At 38.8% G+C, this 16637-nt stretch overlaps 1 long non-coding RNA gene across 2 annotated transcripts; it reads left to right on the top strand.

The window, feature by feature from the left end:
* Positions 1-6698: 6698 nt before the first annotated feature.
* Positions 6699-16162, top strand: si:ch1073-322p19.1. 2 transcript variants are annotated; one of them, XR_015480195.1, is made up of 3 exons: positions 6699-6770; positions 11492-12078; positions 14764-16162. It is a non-coding gene; the product is annotated as a si:ch1073-322p19.1 (long non-coding RNA). The 2 variants fall into 2 exon arrangements; XR_015480196.1 differs by having other exon boundaries at positions 6699-8498; positions 8611-12078.
* Positions 16163-16637: the final 475 nt, after the last annotated feature.

The following is a 16637-nucleotide window of genomic DNA, read 5'->3' as shown; positions in this document are numbered from 1 at the left end:
GCCTCATTTCTGTCGTCTGTTTAAGGTAAGCGGGCTGTGTGCGCGAGCGATACACTTATTTAAATGTGTCTTATAATAATACTTTATAGGCACATTCATACACATTCTTAAAACTTTTAGAACAACCGCAAAACATGTATTTCCCACGTAAAAACTATCCAAAAGGCACAAAGGTCTATGTGTTTTTGCTTATTTATTAGTTTATAATATATAGTGTGGATTATAATATAATAAACAGAGAGATTAACTCTTTGTCATGGACATTATTTCTAAATATAAGCTTGATAAGTCGTCTGTAGCAGGGTGGGGCTGACGTCACTGACGAGCGCCCCGAGGGCTCTGTAGTCCGTTTATAGCCTAATGTTAGCTTTTCAAGTCTTGCGTTTGCATTTAAGATCCAAAAGTGCTCAAAGTTGTATTTTCGTGTGAGGATTATCCGGCTGGACAAAACGTGTAAGTGTAATGAACCGTGTTTGAACACAGAGCTTATTATTCGCAATCTTCGAAAAGCCTATGGGAAAATCCTATAGGGATTTTCATAAGGGAACCAGTTTTATGCTTTTTTTTTTTTTTTTTGTATTTTAACAATACAAACAAATTAATCATAACAATGGATGACAACAAGTACAAAGGTAAATAAAAAAAAGAAAAAAGAAAAAACAACCGAGTACAGAGGCAAATTATCAAATTAAACGATATTCATAAAGTCTATATAAAATTTCACAGTTTTAACACTTTTTTTGCTGTAAACATTTTGTAGAGTAGTTATTAAACAGTTTAAGTCACAGAGATAATTCTGCAGCTTAGGTAATGATAAAGAAAATTTACATTTGTGAATATAATATTTACCCAATAAAATAAATAAATTACCTATAAATTCTATGTCATGTTTTTCATGATAAAAGTAACAAATTATATCACACATGGAAAAATTAATGTTAAACTTACATTTTGATGAAAAATAAACATAAATCAGACCAAAACATATTAACATGTGGGCATTTGGCAAAAAGATGATCGATTGATTCGATGCTTGATTTACAAAAGACACAGTTTGAATTAGAATTACCAAATTTAGAAACAATCTCATTTGTGGGGTAAATATTGTGTAAAACTTTTAAATGTAGTTCTTTAACTTTGTTGGGAACACACAATTTGTAAGGTAAGAGCCAAGCTTTTTTCCAATTAATTTTATCTATTTAAGCATTCCAAAGAAAGTTTCCCCTCGGAGTAATTCTTTTTTTTGACTGAAACACGTTTCTTATATTTTTATTACTACATTTTGGGTCCTAAATGCATTTGTCTTCAACTAAAAACTTTGGTTCCTTTTTAACAATTACTTCAAATGACAAGTGGCATTTCATTAAATGAGCAAGGCCATTAGGTATGGCTTTAATCACAGTATAAAATTCTTTATGAATTACAGGGAAATTATATTTAACCATAAAATCACCATATGAATATAAGTTCCCTTGTGGATCAAATAAATCACAAACATAATTAATATCTTTTTCATGCCAATTCTTATTGAAAATCGATTTATTCTTTACTAAAATGCTTTCGTTGTTCCATAGCTTTACTTTGTGCGAGGAAAAAGTGTGAACAAAACATAATTTCCATGCCAAAAGTGCCTGTTCATGAAATTTAGAGAGTTTTATAGGGAGTTTGGATGGAGAAAAACTACAAGTTAACAAAAATTTGAGACCTCCAATCTTTTTATAAATATTATGTGGGATAAAGTACCAAATCGAATCTGGAGAGTTAAGACAATTTTTAATCCAGTTTACTTTAAAAGTGTAATTGACGTCAAAAAAGTCAATCATGTCAAAACCACCATCAGCTTTCTTACCACAGAGAACATGTTTCTTCAGATGCTGGTGTTTGTTTTTCCAAAAAAAATTAAACAATAAACTATTAATGTCTTTACATGTTTTGTCATGAACAAATAAAGAAAAAGAAGGATAAATAATATGAGACAACCCTTCAGCTTTTAATAAGAGAACTCTGCCAAGGCAGGTTAAGTCTCTCTGAAGCCAATTGTTAAGTATTTGTTTTGCTTTTTTTATTTTAGGAAGGAAATTTAGCTCTTGTCGTGAAGAACTGCTTTTAGAAATATGAATACCAAGATATTTAATATTTTCTTTAATAGGAATATCATTTACTGCTGATGTATGATTATCATATAAACAAAGAATTTCACATTTAGGAATATTTAATCTTAGTCCAGAGGCCACTGAAAAGGTATTAATGATTTCAAGGATTCAACCATTTTTATGAATTTCTCTCCAAACCCAAACAATTCTAGGGCAGAAAATAAAAATTTATGTTCGATAGTGTCAAAGGCTTTGTAGAAATCTAAGAATAGTATAATGGCATCAGATTTAATGTGGTGTGCATAATCTATGAGGTCCAATATTAGCCGGATATTACAACTTATATGTCTTTTAGGCATAAATCCAGTTTGAGTTTCATTAATTATTTCCGCTAATCCTGATTTCAATCTTTTTGCAAGAGCTAGTGATAGAATTTTGTAATCTAGATTTAGCAAAGTGATTGGTCTCCAGTTATCAAGGGAGAGAAGATCTTTACCTGGTTTAGGTATTAAGGTTATAATACCCTGTTTCATAGATGTACTTAGTTCCTCTTTACTAATACATTCATTGTACATTCTAAATAAAGGTAACTTGATCAGATCCCAAAAGTATGCATAAAACTCAATAGTTAGCCCATCTGAGCCTGGGGATTTACCCTTCTTCATAGTCAGCATTGCTTTGGTAAGTTCGTCTAAAGAAAGTTCGTCATCACAAGTTAATTTGAATTCATTAGAAATTGCCGGAGTTGACGGTTTAATTTCCTGTATAAACGAATTAGCTACTTTATCATTATATTCAGAGCAGTATAATTTGTTATAAAAGGAATATACAAATTTATTAATTTGACTGGGATTTTTGTTTATATTGCCATCAATTGTTAAAGCTGATATACAATTTCTTTTGATATTTCTTTTTTCCAATGCAAAAAAATAACTGGTATTTTTCTCTCCCATTTCTAACCATTTAGCCCGCGATCTTATAAATGCACCCTCAGCCAGATCCAGATAACATTCATCTATTTCATTTCTCAATTTAGATAAATAGGTTTCTTCCTCTGTGTTAAGGGATTCTTTAGATAATAGCTTGTCAAGCTCACTGATAATTTCTTGACATCTTTTAGAATTTTCTGCTTTAAGTTCTTTCCCTCTATGCATCGCTAATTGTCTAACTTTGAATTAAAAAAATTCCCATCTTTAATTATAGCTCATGGATACATCATCCAAAATAGAAGCAGTTTTTTTAACAGAGTCTATGAATTTTTTTTCTGATAATAACCTATTATTAAACTTCCAATAGCCTCTGATTCTTTTGCAATTATCAATATTTCCCTTCAAAGAGATTGAGATTAATCTATGATCTGATAAAGGTGAGTATGCAATTGAGGTGTCTGATACAAACTGCACTGCATTAGTAGATAAAAGCCAAAAATCAATTCGTGATTTACGTGTAAGAGCATTATTTGTCCATGTATATTCTTTATGGTATGGATTTAAAAACCGCCAGACATCAGTAATCTGTAAATTATCACACATCAAATCAAAAACTTTGGATGTACTGTTCTTTGGAGGAAACCTATCTATGGATTCATTAGGAGCTTCATTAAAATCACCTCCAATCAGTAAGTAGGCATTTGTGTATTTTTTTTGTAGGTCTACTAACAACAGACTGATTTTTTTGAACATGTCTAAATTTAACAAGTTATTATTATGTCCATAAACATTGCAAATGATAAATTTCGTGTTGTCCAAATTTAAAATCATTATAATCCATCTCCCTTCTCCAGAATACCGGGTTTCCACAATTTCTCCCTTAAACTTATTTAATAAAATAGCGACCCCTGCTGAATGATTTGTTCCGTGACAAAAGCAAATGCCGAATCTCCCCACTGCGATTTCCAAAACTTTACATCATTATCACAGGAATGCGTTTCTTGAAATATAATAATTTGAGCTTCTCTTTGTTTAATGAAAAGAAAAAGTGCCTTTCTTTTATCAATATCTCTTAGGCCTCTGACATTAAGGGAAATAAAATCTATTTTCTCAAAATTAAATTCTGTCATCCAAAAATAAAAAAATAAAACGTAGAACAATGAACAAGACCTCCTAGATTAAACTAATCTAAGTTACTCTTTTACAGTGCAAATTAGACTCACCGAACGCTTACATGCAACAAATGTCAACAGATATTAAAAGTACAATGTAAACTATTAGGGTAATGAATTGTCCCAAAGAGAACATCGAAAATAAAGTGTCTATGTGTTCAAAATGTCTTTTTTATTATTATTATTACTTACAAGACATAAATGTTAACTTTTTTCCCTTCGATATAAGCAAAGGCACCGACAAATGATGCTCTCTTGCCTTCTTCTCTGGCTTTCTTGACCAAAGGCCAGGCTTTGGCCCTCGCCGCTCTTTCCTCGGGTGATAGGTCTTCTTTTAAACGGAGATGGGCTTCCTCCAGGAATTTCGAACCTCTTGCATCCCTCCATATGATATCGCGAAAGTGACGCATGCTGAATTGAATGATTATACCTCTTGGTGAGTTGTCGTTCTTCCTTTTTCCAATTCCATGCACCGAATCCACCACCTCCGACAATTTATCAGCGATTTGGGGAGAAACTTTACCGAGGATTTTGATCACAAGATCCCGAGTGATTTCTTTATCTTCTTCCTTCATCCCTTGTAGTCTCAAGCCCCATCTTCTTCGATAACTGTTTGCCTCCAGCACTTGAAGTTTTCTTCACTCAGGTCTGCAGTTTTTTTCTCCAGTGTTAAGATTCTCTCATTATGATTTGAGGTATCTTTAATGAGCTTTTCCACTGATTCGTTCAAAAAGGTAATGGCATGATCAGTGTTTCTCACCGTTGTCTCCATAGATGAAACTTTTTCAAAGATAGTCTCACATTTTGCGGAGAGAGACTGAATAGTGGCCATAACCTTGTTAATGTCGCAGTCAGGTGGAATGTCGTTGATTCGTCGTGTTTTTGGCGCTGGGCTTTTAGCTGGGGTGCATGGAAGTGGAGTTGTCAGAGACACCTCTGGACTAGTTACGCCCGTCTGCATTGCATCTTCAGGATACAGAGCAAATAGTTGGGATGGCAAAGTTTTTTCATTTTTCTCCATGTTCGCCTCAAAGTGTTTTCCTTTGCGTTTGCCCATATGACCGAGTTTTCAGACGAAGCAGTGTTAAACCCTAAAACTTCATTAACATAAAATAAAACAAAAATGTAGTTTTTCTTCACTTATTGCATGTAAAACACGATGAAGTCTGAGGATTAAAGTCGCAGCACGTCTGCATAACCAGTTTTATGCTAGCAGCCGATTAGCCTACAAAGTGACGTCATAGTTCCTCCACTCTATTACTGAGCTGTAATCGCCATCTACTGGAGAGAATGTATTTGCTCATTTATTCTATTAACTCTTTTCTGCAAGTGTGTTTTATGATTTCACAAAGTCAAACCATTATGTTTTTATTTTATATTTTGAGATGATCATATTTAAATAATTTGCTAGGGTAGCTAATAGTTCCTTTTTTCTTGTTTTTAAAAAAATTCAGTAGCTTATAAAATCATAATTTTAGCTTAAAGTTATTGGTTTAGGATTGTGGATGCGTTTTTGCTGTGTTGTAAACTCATAAGCTCACACTAGTTAAATCACTTATATTATTAGAAATGACAGATATAAGAAATCCATTAATATTCATCACTCTTTTTACAATCATACAAGCAATTTTGCGCTGACGTCAGCTCCACTTTCGTAAATGGTAAAGAGCGAGGTGTTATTCATATAATCCCAAGCATGACATATGTCATGATTAATATAATAATCGAAACACTCTTGTAGGCTATTCTTCTGCTTGGCCAAATGTCATGACTTTCACTTTCACTTTACATTATTATGCACAAGCCCAGATATCATCTGAAACTTCGGAAGAAAACGTGTTTGAAATATTTTTCGTTGAAATATTCACAGCTTAAATGAACAGATATGTTACATTTCAGGACCTAAAAATACAAACCCTGGAATTCAAGTCATTAAAATGCAAGAACTTGTTAATACAGTGTATTATTTTTTTCAGTTTGTGCTATTCAACAAGCTTTTTAATTCAAGACTTTTGGCATTGATTTTGTTCCATACAAAAACATGAAGAATTTTGGTAAAATTTTGTAGTTTGTAATTTATTTGCAATATTTTGCTTGAATTTAATTGTATTATCTTTTAATTTCTGAATATGTTTGGGGACAAAAATATCTGTTCAATCTGTGTTGTTTAAATGCACCAGAATACCCGGCCTATATGCACTGAGAAATGGAGGAACATATTCATCTTCAGAATGAGCTGAACTCAATTACGCTGTGCACTGTATATATCTGCAATTAAATGGCCTAAACTGAAGTCATCCGTTACTTAACTTTTAATGGAAGTAGTTATAGTGCAGTTTTTAAGTCTGTAAAGGCCACACTGACAGCAGGCTGATATATATACAGTAAGTCTCCTGCAGATCAGCGGTGAGTGCTGTTGGCCGGCAGGAGGCGCTGATATCCAGTCTGTGATCTCACTGATGACGTCAGATTTCCCGCGTCTGCGCAGAGCGAGCCTGAACTACAGAACAACAGCGGAAGAGAAACAAAACAAAGAGAAAAGACGAGCTTCATCATGGCTGGACACTCTAATCCAGGTCTGAGAGAGATATTTAACTCACTATCATGTTAGAAGCGTTTTATATGAGTAGTACTATCGCAGATTTAGTCTCATCAGCGTGTTTTTTAATGTCAGATCGGTTAATTTCAGCAATACTGTAATTATTATGTGTTTACAGGTGTCATTGATGGTGATATTGCTCGTTTAGTGCCTTTGATAATGAGAGTTTTCTAGTAGAAACGTTTATTAAATAATTTAGTTCACATTCCGCCACACGAGGGCCTCCTCCTCCTCCTCCTCCTCATCATGACAGATCTGGCTGAAGTTTCCCTTCATTAGTAAAGTTAGCGTCTTTATTTAAGCTGCAGTCATATTTACACTTCTATATGTTGTATTTCCATTGTACATTTGTGTCCAGCTGTTTATTAAATATAAAGCTTACAGTACATAAAGGTTACAGCACTTTAACTGAGGGAAATTGTAGCTGTTCGTGTCCTTTAAGTCAGGAGACACACAGGCCTACAGTACAGAACTGAAAGAAGAGCAGATATAGAAATATTATCAGGATAAGAGTTATAGATTGACGACCAGAGAGGTTGCAAACACCATGCTTCAGTCAATCACATTTCTCTATTTTCTTTAATTACATCTAATGAATTAATAAAAGCGTATTAAGCATACTTGTTTTGAGTGTTGTGAGGGATATTGAGTGTATCCTCTGATTAGCTCATTCAAAAGTTACTTTAGGTCAAATTATGCTAACGATGCATCTAATTTGACTTCACGTTTAGGCTGTATGTAGAATCAGACTCCTATATTATGAGATGCTCTGAACACTTATGATGTCTATGCAGTTTCAGACTGTTGAATTCATATTATATTAGAACTGATTTAACCTCTGTGAAGTTGACACCCTATACAAACAAACAATCCCCAAAACTCTGCCATGTGTTTGTGCTGAATGTAATGAAGTGCTGTTATTGTATTCTTTTCACTGTATTTTCACAGAGAGGATATTACAGGTGTGAAATGCCTCTGTTGGTTAATATTGCCGTTTAATATGCTCATAACACTCACTCAGATGGTGTTTGTAGGCTATTCAATAGCCTATTAGCTACTGTATAACCACTTGGGCACGATCACCCTCACCAGAATCTGTCAAAATGATGATCGGGCTTCATGCTTCTTCTGATAAAAAAGATCTCAGACTAACCTAAATTGGCCTAGGCTATTTTAAAATCTAAAAATAAAGCATCACAAACCAATTCTATCAGCACAAACAAATTAAAATATTTTAAAACATCATGCATGTGGGGTGGCTGGTGATGTCATTATCTTTATTTCAATATTCAGTATATTAATAATAGCAGCAGCACTAGCGAAACGTTCATAGGTACAATCCAGCACACACAAGCGAGACTATCTTGGTAAATATGGAGCAGCGGGGGTCGAGAGACCTCTAATGATCTAATATTATTTTATTTTACACAAATTGTGAGCAAACGAAAATAATATATTCGTGCACGAATATAAATATCTGATGACGGCACAAACCAGCACTAATCTAATCAAATATTCTGGTTATGTGTAAACAACGAAAGCAGATCAAGCGTTTATTTAACGGCATAAAACAATGACACCAGTTTTGTGCGATTTAGAGGAAATAATGGGGTGGAGAGTGACGTCACGGCTCCTGAAGTGTCTTGATTAGGCAATATCTAAGCAATAAAAATAAACAAAGTGTTTATTTAAATGGCACAAACCAGCACAAACAAATGACACCTGTTTTTTGTGATTTAGAGGAAATTGAGCTAAATATTTAGCTTATATCTAAACGAGGAAAACAGATCAAGTGTTTATTTACCGGCACAAACCAGCACAAATCCAGCACAAATGACCTGTACAGATTTGAAGTTGTTTGATCAACATGGGGTGGAAAGTGACGTCACACGGTCAAAAAAAAAGCATAATATCTCAGAGCCCAAACCAGCACAAACGTTCATTTCTGCGGCACAAATCAGCAGAAATGAAGGGCATAGTTTTGTGGATTATTTGTTTTCATGGGGTGCCAAATTCACAGAGATGGTAATCAAATGTGTATTTAATTATTAATATTATTATTTAAAAACAGATCAGAGCTAACTATTTCTCAGTATTAAAGGGCTGACCCCCCATACCTCTTGTTTTATATGTCCTTCAGTGGGGATTAAGCATTAATTAGGGGAGTCAATCCCCCCTTAACCCCGCTGTAATTCACACCCTGATTATTATTATCGTCATGTGAAAGTTCATATTTTATCACATGTTGTGTTGAAATTCTTCTATATTGCTTGTAAAAGATGACTGATATGTTTGCAATGATATTAATCTGTTTTTCACACCTTAATAACATTGCAAAAATATCTGCAGTATTTTACTATTTATTTTTTATTAGTTTGTTTGTTTTGTATTAGCGCTAGTTAAAGATTATGAACGTGCAGCTAAAATTTAAACATTTAATATTCCTTGTGGAGGGTGGCTCAGTGGTTAGCACTGTGGCCTCACAGCAAGAAGGTCTCTGGTTTGAGTCTCGGCTGGGTCAGTTGGTGTTTCTGTGTGGAGTTTGCATGTTCTCCCCGTGTTGGTGTGGGTTTCCTCCGGGTGCTCCGGTTTCCCCCACAGTCCAAACACATGCGCTATAGGAGAACTGATCAACTACACTGGCCTTAGTGTATGAGTGTGTGTGTGAATGAGTGTGTATTGGTGTTTTCCAGAACTGGGTTGCAGCTGGAAGGGCATCCACTGTGTAAAACACATGCTGGAATAGTTGTCGGTTCATTCCGCTGTGGTGACCCCTGATGAATAAAGGGACTAAGCTGAAGGAAAATGAATGAATATTTTAACTTCTTCTTTATTGTTTATAAAAGACCAGACAGCTATTTTGGCAATGTTATTAATCTGTTTTTTACTTATTAATAGTTTTGCAGAAATTTCAGCAATATTTTTATGTTGTGGTATCAGCGGTTAAAGATTATAAAGGTGCCGTTTGTTTTTATATTAATATTAAATAAAGATTTAATAATCCTTGTCAACAAGATAATAGAGTTATATTTCTATGGTAAAGTGTTTTAAAATGACTTTTAATGTATACAGTAAGCTACATTTTATAATGCAGAAACCCATAATATATTAAATTGTGACATTATGTTTTAAATGATAATGAGAGTAGCATGAATTTATATAATATGTATATTTTTACTGCCGTTTGATTATTTCACCCTTTAAAAGCATTTAAATGTACCCAATCCCTTCAGGACAAAATTGAACGCAATCTTTCATTCCAGTGTCATTTAAGAAGAAGTCATAAATCACTGTTAATAGGCTTTATTCTTGGCGATGCTTCAGATTTATATGACTGATATTAAAAGCAAACCCTCCCTTCTGCTGCAGGCGAAATGAAGCAAAACTCTAATAATTAATGTGTGGGTGTATTGATGTGGAGAGTCATTTCTAAATCAATATAATGAAAAATAAAGGTATGTGTGAGTGATGGAGAAACGACACGTAATACGACACATATGATGTTTCTTATCATTGATTGGCTGATCCAAGACTGTAATAATCCAGAAAACATGGAAAACAATTCATTTGAGTGTTTTTCTGACATCATGTACACAAACTGCAATTTAAAGGGTTCAAATCCCTCAAATTATTGCATTTTTTGTATTAAAATATTATGAATAGAAGTTGAAATAAATTAATAATTGGTGATTTAATGACACACGGGTCTTCAGAGAACCAAGAAGTTGGAAGGTTTTAGTCTATTATATATTTGTATACACACACTCAGCGGCCACTTTATTAGGTACACCTCACTAGTACCGGGTCGGACCTCTTTCACCTTCAGATCTGCTTTAATCCTCGATGTCAGAGATTCATCAAGCTACTGGAAATCTTCCTCAGAGATTTTGCTCCATATTGTCATGATAGCATCACACAGTTGCTGCAGATTTGTTGGCTGCACATCCATGATGCCAATCTCCCGTTCCACCACATCCCAAAGCTGCTCTATTGGATTGAGCTCTGGTGACTGTGGAGGCCATTTGAGTACAGTGAACTCATCGTCATGTTCAAGAAAGCAGTCTGAGATGATTGAGCTTTATGACATGCTGCGTTATCCTGCTGGAAGTAGCCATCAGAAGATGGAGACACTGTGCTCATAAAGGGATGGACATGGTCAGCAGCAATACTCAGGTAGGCTGTGGCGTTGATGCTCAATTGGTACTAATGGACCCAAAGAAAATCTCCCCCACACCATTACACCACCACCACCAGCCTGAACCGCTGATACAAGGCAGGATGATCCATGCTTTCATGTTGTTGAGCCGAGCATCTGAATGTGTCAGCAGAAATGGAGACTCATCAGAGCAGCAACGTTTCTCCAATCTTCTATTGTCCAGTTTTGGTGAGTCTGTGTGAATTGTAGCCTCAGTTTCCTGTTCTTAGCTGACAGGAGCGGCACCCGGTGTGCTCTTCTGCTGCTGTAGCACCATGTCTATATGCCTAAATGCTTGCTGCCATGTGATTGGCTGATAAGAAAACTGTGTAGTTGGACAGGTGTACCTAATAAAGTGGCCGGTGAGTGTGTGTATATAATGATTATTGTATTTTCTCCATTTTAACAGACGTTCTGTTTTTATTACTGTTCATAAGACGCAGGTATCTGACGTTAATAAAGTAAATTGTGCTGAGTAATTAATGTAAACACTCTGCTTCTAGATCAGTCCAGTGGGGAGGAGCCGTTAGTATCTGAAGAGGAGGACAGAGGCGGATCTGAGCTGAGACTCGTCCTGATTGGACGCACAGGCTCGGGAAAGAGCGCCACAGGAAACACCATATTAGGGCGACGCCACTTCCTGTCTGCGCTGAGGGCGGGGTCAGTGACGCGTGTGTGTGAGTGTGCGGAGGTGTGTGAGGATGAGGAGTTCGGCGGGGTGAGGAGGAGAATTCTGGTGGTGGATATGCCCGGGTTCGGGGACACCCGTCTGGACGCCGACAGCCTCCACGCTGAGATCGCTAAATGCGTTTCGCTAACGGCGCCAGGGCCGCACGCGTTCCTGCTGGTGATTCCGCTGGGCCGCTACACTGCAGATGAAGAGCGAGCGGTGGTGCAGATGTGCAGTGTGTTCGGCCAGGAGGCGCTACGCCACACGCTGGTGCTGTTCACACACGGAGACGCGCTGGAGGACGCCGGCGGGTTCGAGAGTTTCCTGGAGGACGATTCCTCACGCCTGAAGCTGCTGCTGCACCGCTGCGGGGGGCGCTACTGCATCATCAACAACAGAGCACCGCAGGACCGCGCGCAGGTATTACAGCATTACCAGCTGCCATTAATAGTTTTCATAACGATATACCGTATGATCACCATATTGAGCTACGCTGCTAAAAGAGCTGTTTATTAGACGTGATTATCGTGTTCATTACTCTATAAAGCACCTCTGTGATCAGCTGTCAATCTCCAGCACATGTTCAGCAGCGTTTCCCACACACAGACGCCGTTCACCGACAAACTACTCTAAATATTGCATGCGGGATCATCAGGCGATAGGCTGCAACTAACAATTATTTTAATAATCGATTAATCTGTCCATTATTTTTTCTGATTAATTGATAAATCAGTTAAAGAAAGGCATTAATTTCCAACTGTTAGTTAAAGAAAACGAATCTCTGAGCTGTTATAATAATAAATATAATAATGATAATAATATTTTTAAAAATTAAGTAGTTTTGTCCTGTTTTCAATCCAAATATCTAAATGTTTTTAAATCAAGACACATCCTGGACACATCAGATAGCATAAGAAATGATGTCTTGTTTTCTGAAAAAAAGCACCTCAAAATAGTGATTGTTTGCTGAAAACAAGTTAAAAATAGTCTTAATGAGATGTATTCTGATCGTGATCTATAACGTGAGATGGTCGGCGTCATGGTTTCTTGCGGCCGCACGTTTGCCTCATTCATAAAAGCAGAACACGCAGGATTCAGCAGGTAAATTCACCAGTTGCTCCCCAAACACATGCAAGCAAGTGTGTGGTGAACTTAGAGAAGAGCAGATGCAGCTTTCACTGTGTGTATCTGATATCAATAAAACACATCGGCAGATTATATTTGAGCGGATTGTTAGACTTCCTTGTGTGCTTAACAAACTCTAAATGTGTTGTTTTACCAGTACGTGTGTGTGTGTTTACGTGTCTAAAACATAAAATAAGCATTAGGCGGTTCAAACGCTGCATAATTGTGGTAATATGACACGTCTTTCTCAGCGGGGTTAAGTTGGTTTTGTTTTCGAAAAAAAAAAAACGAAAATAAGCAGCACTTTTCCGACGGTCCCTTAAGGCTGATTTATACTTCTGCGTCAAACACCAGCGTATGCTACGGCGCTGACGCATAGCCCTTCGCCGTGGCCGTCGGCGTCACTGACGTGCTCCTCTCAAAAATTGTAACTACATGTCGCAACGACGCGTAGTGCAAGCTCTGTGATTGGTCGGCTTGGTAGCGCTGACGAGTCTGGGTGGGACAGAGAGCCGCGCAAATGGCGCGAGCGATTGTTTACAAGTGTGGAGTCCCATGAAGGAGCTCCGGATGGAGAGTTTTGTTTTGTGTTTACCTCATAGTTAAAGTTGTTGCACGTCCGCCGGTTCCTGCCTCAAAATGAGCGAGTTTGAGCCACTTGTACATCCAGGAAGTGTTCAGGAAAAGCAAAACAGCAGAGAAGAAACTCGACACAGAGGAACATTTACACCTCACTGCCAACTAGCGTTTCGGAAGTGTTAATGCAGACCGACAGAGACAGCAGCAGAAGTATAAATGCACAGCTATGCACGTTGCATGTGCCATGGGTTAGGCCGGTCACTTGATGCAGAAGTATTAACCAGGCTTTACTGAGAACTGTGTTCAGTGCGAGCTCTCTCTGCCTCAGCGCCTCAGCTAACGCTAACTTGTCATGCTTGTCAAGCTGGATAACGAGTAAAACATCAGCACGGTCCTCACTTCAAAACGGAACAAAAGTAGGACCCTGCTGTTGAACTCCCTTCCTCCTCATCCCTGTCCATAAGCGCCGAATTCTGTATCAGTGTGCGAGACACGGAGAGAGACCGTGTTCACTCTGCTCTGCGCTGAACTAAAGTGTTTTTTAATAATCAACCGTCTCTGTGTCGCGTGACACAACGAATCGATTATCAAATCCATTGCCAACGCTTTTAGTAATCAATTGTCATCAATTTAATCGATTCGTTGTTGCAGCCCTAGAATCTGTAGCTCTAACTGAGGCTTGGGGGGGGGGGGGGGGGGCACTCACGATTTCTTTACGATTCACGATTTCTTTACTGCTCTATTCATTCAACCTATCAAATTTAATGTTGAGACCATCACTGTGCCTCTCGCGATCTGTTCTCTTGCTCGTTCACTCTCGTCGTCATGATTTCCGCGTATTTTAATTCATTTTGGGAGATCACGGAGCCGATATGAATTTGGGGAAGACACGCAGAGCTTTCGGGAGAGGTCAAAACTAGACACTAAATCGAGGAAATAGCTCCGCTCGCGCCACAGCATGGGATGTGCGCGACGTATCTGAAGAGTGGGGATGGATGCGGGATGTATTTGAGGACCGAGTGGGAGACGCGCGATTTCCGGGAGATTATCATTCGTTTGCCTGAACTTACGAGAGACTTGGGATGTCCACATCTGTATATATTTTAGCTGCTGTGACGTGAGCGCAGAATAGAAATGACATGCTGTTGTGTAAATAAGATATTACATTCGGCTATTTAGCTTGTTTATTAAAACAGTTGTGATCTGGCGCTATATAGATAATACAATTAACGTGACTTCAAGGGGGCGGTACAGCTGTAGGCTCCCCTTATATAATGGTAGGGGAAACTCTGTAATGAACAATTATTCACAATATTTGGAAGTGCTGATGATATCAGCATTGTGCATGTTCATGATCACTGTATACTGAGTTATTGAATATCCCTCTATGTGTGTGCGCAGGTGAGCACGCTGCTGCAGAGGGTGCAGGCGATGGTGGCGGACGCAGGAGGAGTGTGCTACACCAACAGTGTGTTCCTGCAGGCCGAGCACGCCGTCCGGGACGAGCAGCAACGGCGCATGCAGCGGTGGCGCAGCCGCAGAGGTGCCGGAATGGCGGTCAGCAGACGGCAGGCGCTGCGCTCCGCTCTGAGCCACATCCGCATGGAAGCCGCACTCTCCGGGAAGGTTCTGCAGCGCGTCAAGGTGCTGGTCGCAGCCGGCGCTGCAGGAATGGCGGTCGGGGCCGTATTCGGAGCTGCAGCTCCTCTGGCGGTGGCAGCAGGGGCGTCTGTGATTGGTGGAGGATCAGTGGGGTTAGCAGGAGTCTCCGCAGGCAGCGCAGGCGTAGGCAAAGCATTCGGTGCAATAGTTGCAGCGGCGTCCGGGAAGACCGCAGTGGCTCTGGGTGCGACAGCAGGTGGGGTATTAGGCGGGTCAGTGGGGGCGCTGGCAGGTGCTGAGGCTGTGGGGCCACGGGACGCAGCAGTAGAGGCTGCGCAGCAGGTGGGAGTGATTGGTGTTGCAGCGGTGGGCGTGGCTACAGGAGTGGGCGGTGCCATCGGAGCAGGAGCAGTGATGGGGGCTTTGCTAGACAGCGCAGCAGTAAGTGCTTTTAGTGGGGCCAGCGTTGCAGCGGTCACACCTAGTGCAGTGGCCACCGGGGGCAGTGTTGCAGCGGTCGCACCTAGTGCAGTGGCCACCGGGGGCAGTGTTGCAGCAGGCGCACCTAGTGTAGTGGCCACCGGGGGCAGTGTTGTCACCTCTTCAGCTGTTCTGGACGGCATTGGAACAACTGCGCGCATTCTAAGTGAGATCGGCAGAGCGGCAGCAGGAATCGCGCTGGCCGGAGGGATGGTTATTAAAGTGGTGAAGGAGAAAGTTCGGTCTGGAAGCGGAGTTGCTGAGAACAGCTACACAGAGCGAAACTCCTACGAGATCTACTGGAACAAATGAACAGTGTGCTGTTAATGGAGTGCAGTGTTATTGATTATGGACGCTCTCCAGCTGTTTGCACTTATTGGCCTCTAAACCTGCGATGCCAGGAATGAGGAGCGTCTCTAAACCCAGCAGAATCTCTCAGACGGAGCTGCAGCAGTGCTTTATTTCTCATTTATACATGTGTGTTTCTGCATAGAGGGTAAATGAAGTGTTTTTATCTACTAATATAAGGCTGTTTAATCAGCAGCTCATTTGTGGACAGCTGTACTGAACAAAGACTGAAGGTGAACTGCTGAATATTACTGTGGATGACCTGCAGTGTTGGAGCTCAGCAGGTTTGGGGGGGTTCACACGTGTTCAGATGTGTTCAAGCGAACATGCTGAACGTGCCAGCGATCTAAAATAAACACCTCTTCTGAGATCCCTGTTTTGATTTATTTGTTCATTTATTTTTAAATTCCACCTTCATTTTATTAAATAAACTGTGTTATTGTTTAATTCAGAATAATAATGAGATTTATAGTGAACTTTTATTATAAATAAAATGATAAATGATGATCTTCCATGTCTGTGGATAGGCTTTTATTGTTTACTTTGCATGTTCTGAACTTGAGCTAGTTTTATGGTCAGTTGTTTAACTTAGATATAGGATGTTATAACCTTCTCTCGTCTTATGATAACGAATCCTAAAGCGTAATGTCAACTAGATTATGGGCTCATATGTGTGCAGTATATTAACCTCCAGGAGACTTCCCGTTATCAGGATGACATTGAGGTTAAGACTAACCGTCTATCATAAGATAAGAAACAATAATGAAGTTACAGAGTTTATGACTATTATAAATAGATATTAAACATAGTAGTTTGATAATATTTAAAGATTAGTCAAATGTGGC

The sequence above is a fragment of the Danio rerio genome, chromosome 3 (assembly GCF_052040795.2).
Source record: "Danio rerio strain M-AB ecotype USA chromosome 3, GRCz13ab, whole genome shotgun sequence".
Taxonomy (NCBI): domain Eukaryota; kingdom Metazoa; phylum Chordata; class Actinopteri; order Cypriniformes; family Danionidae; genus Danio; species Danio rerio.
Note: the sequence above shows the minus strand (reverse complement) of the source record. Positions and strands in the feature narration are given on the sequence as shown.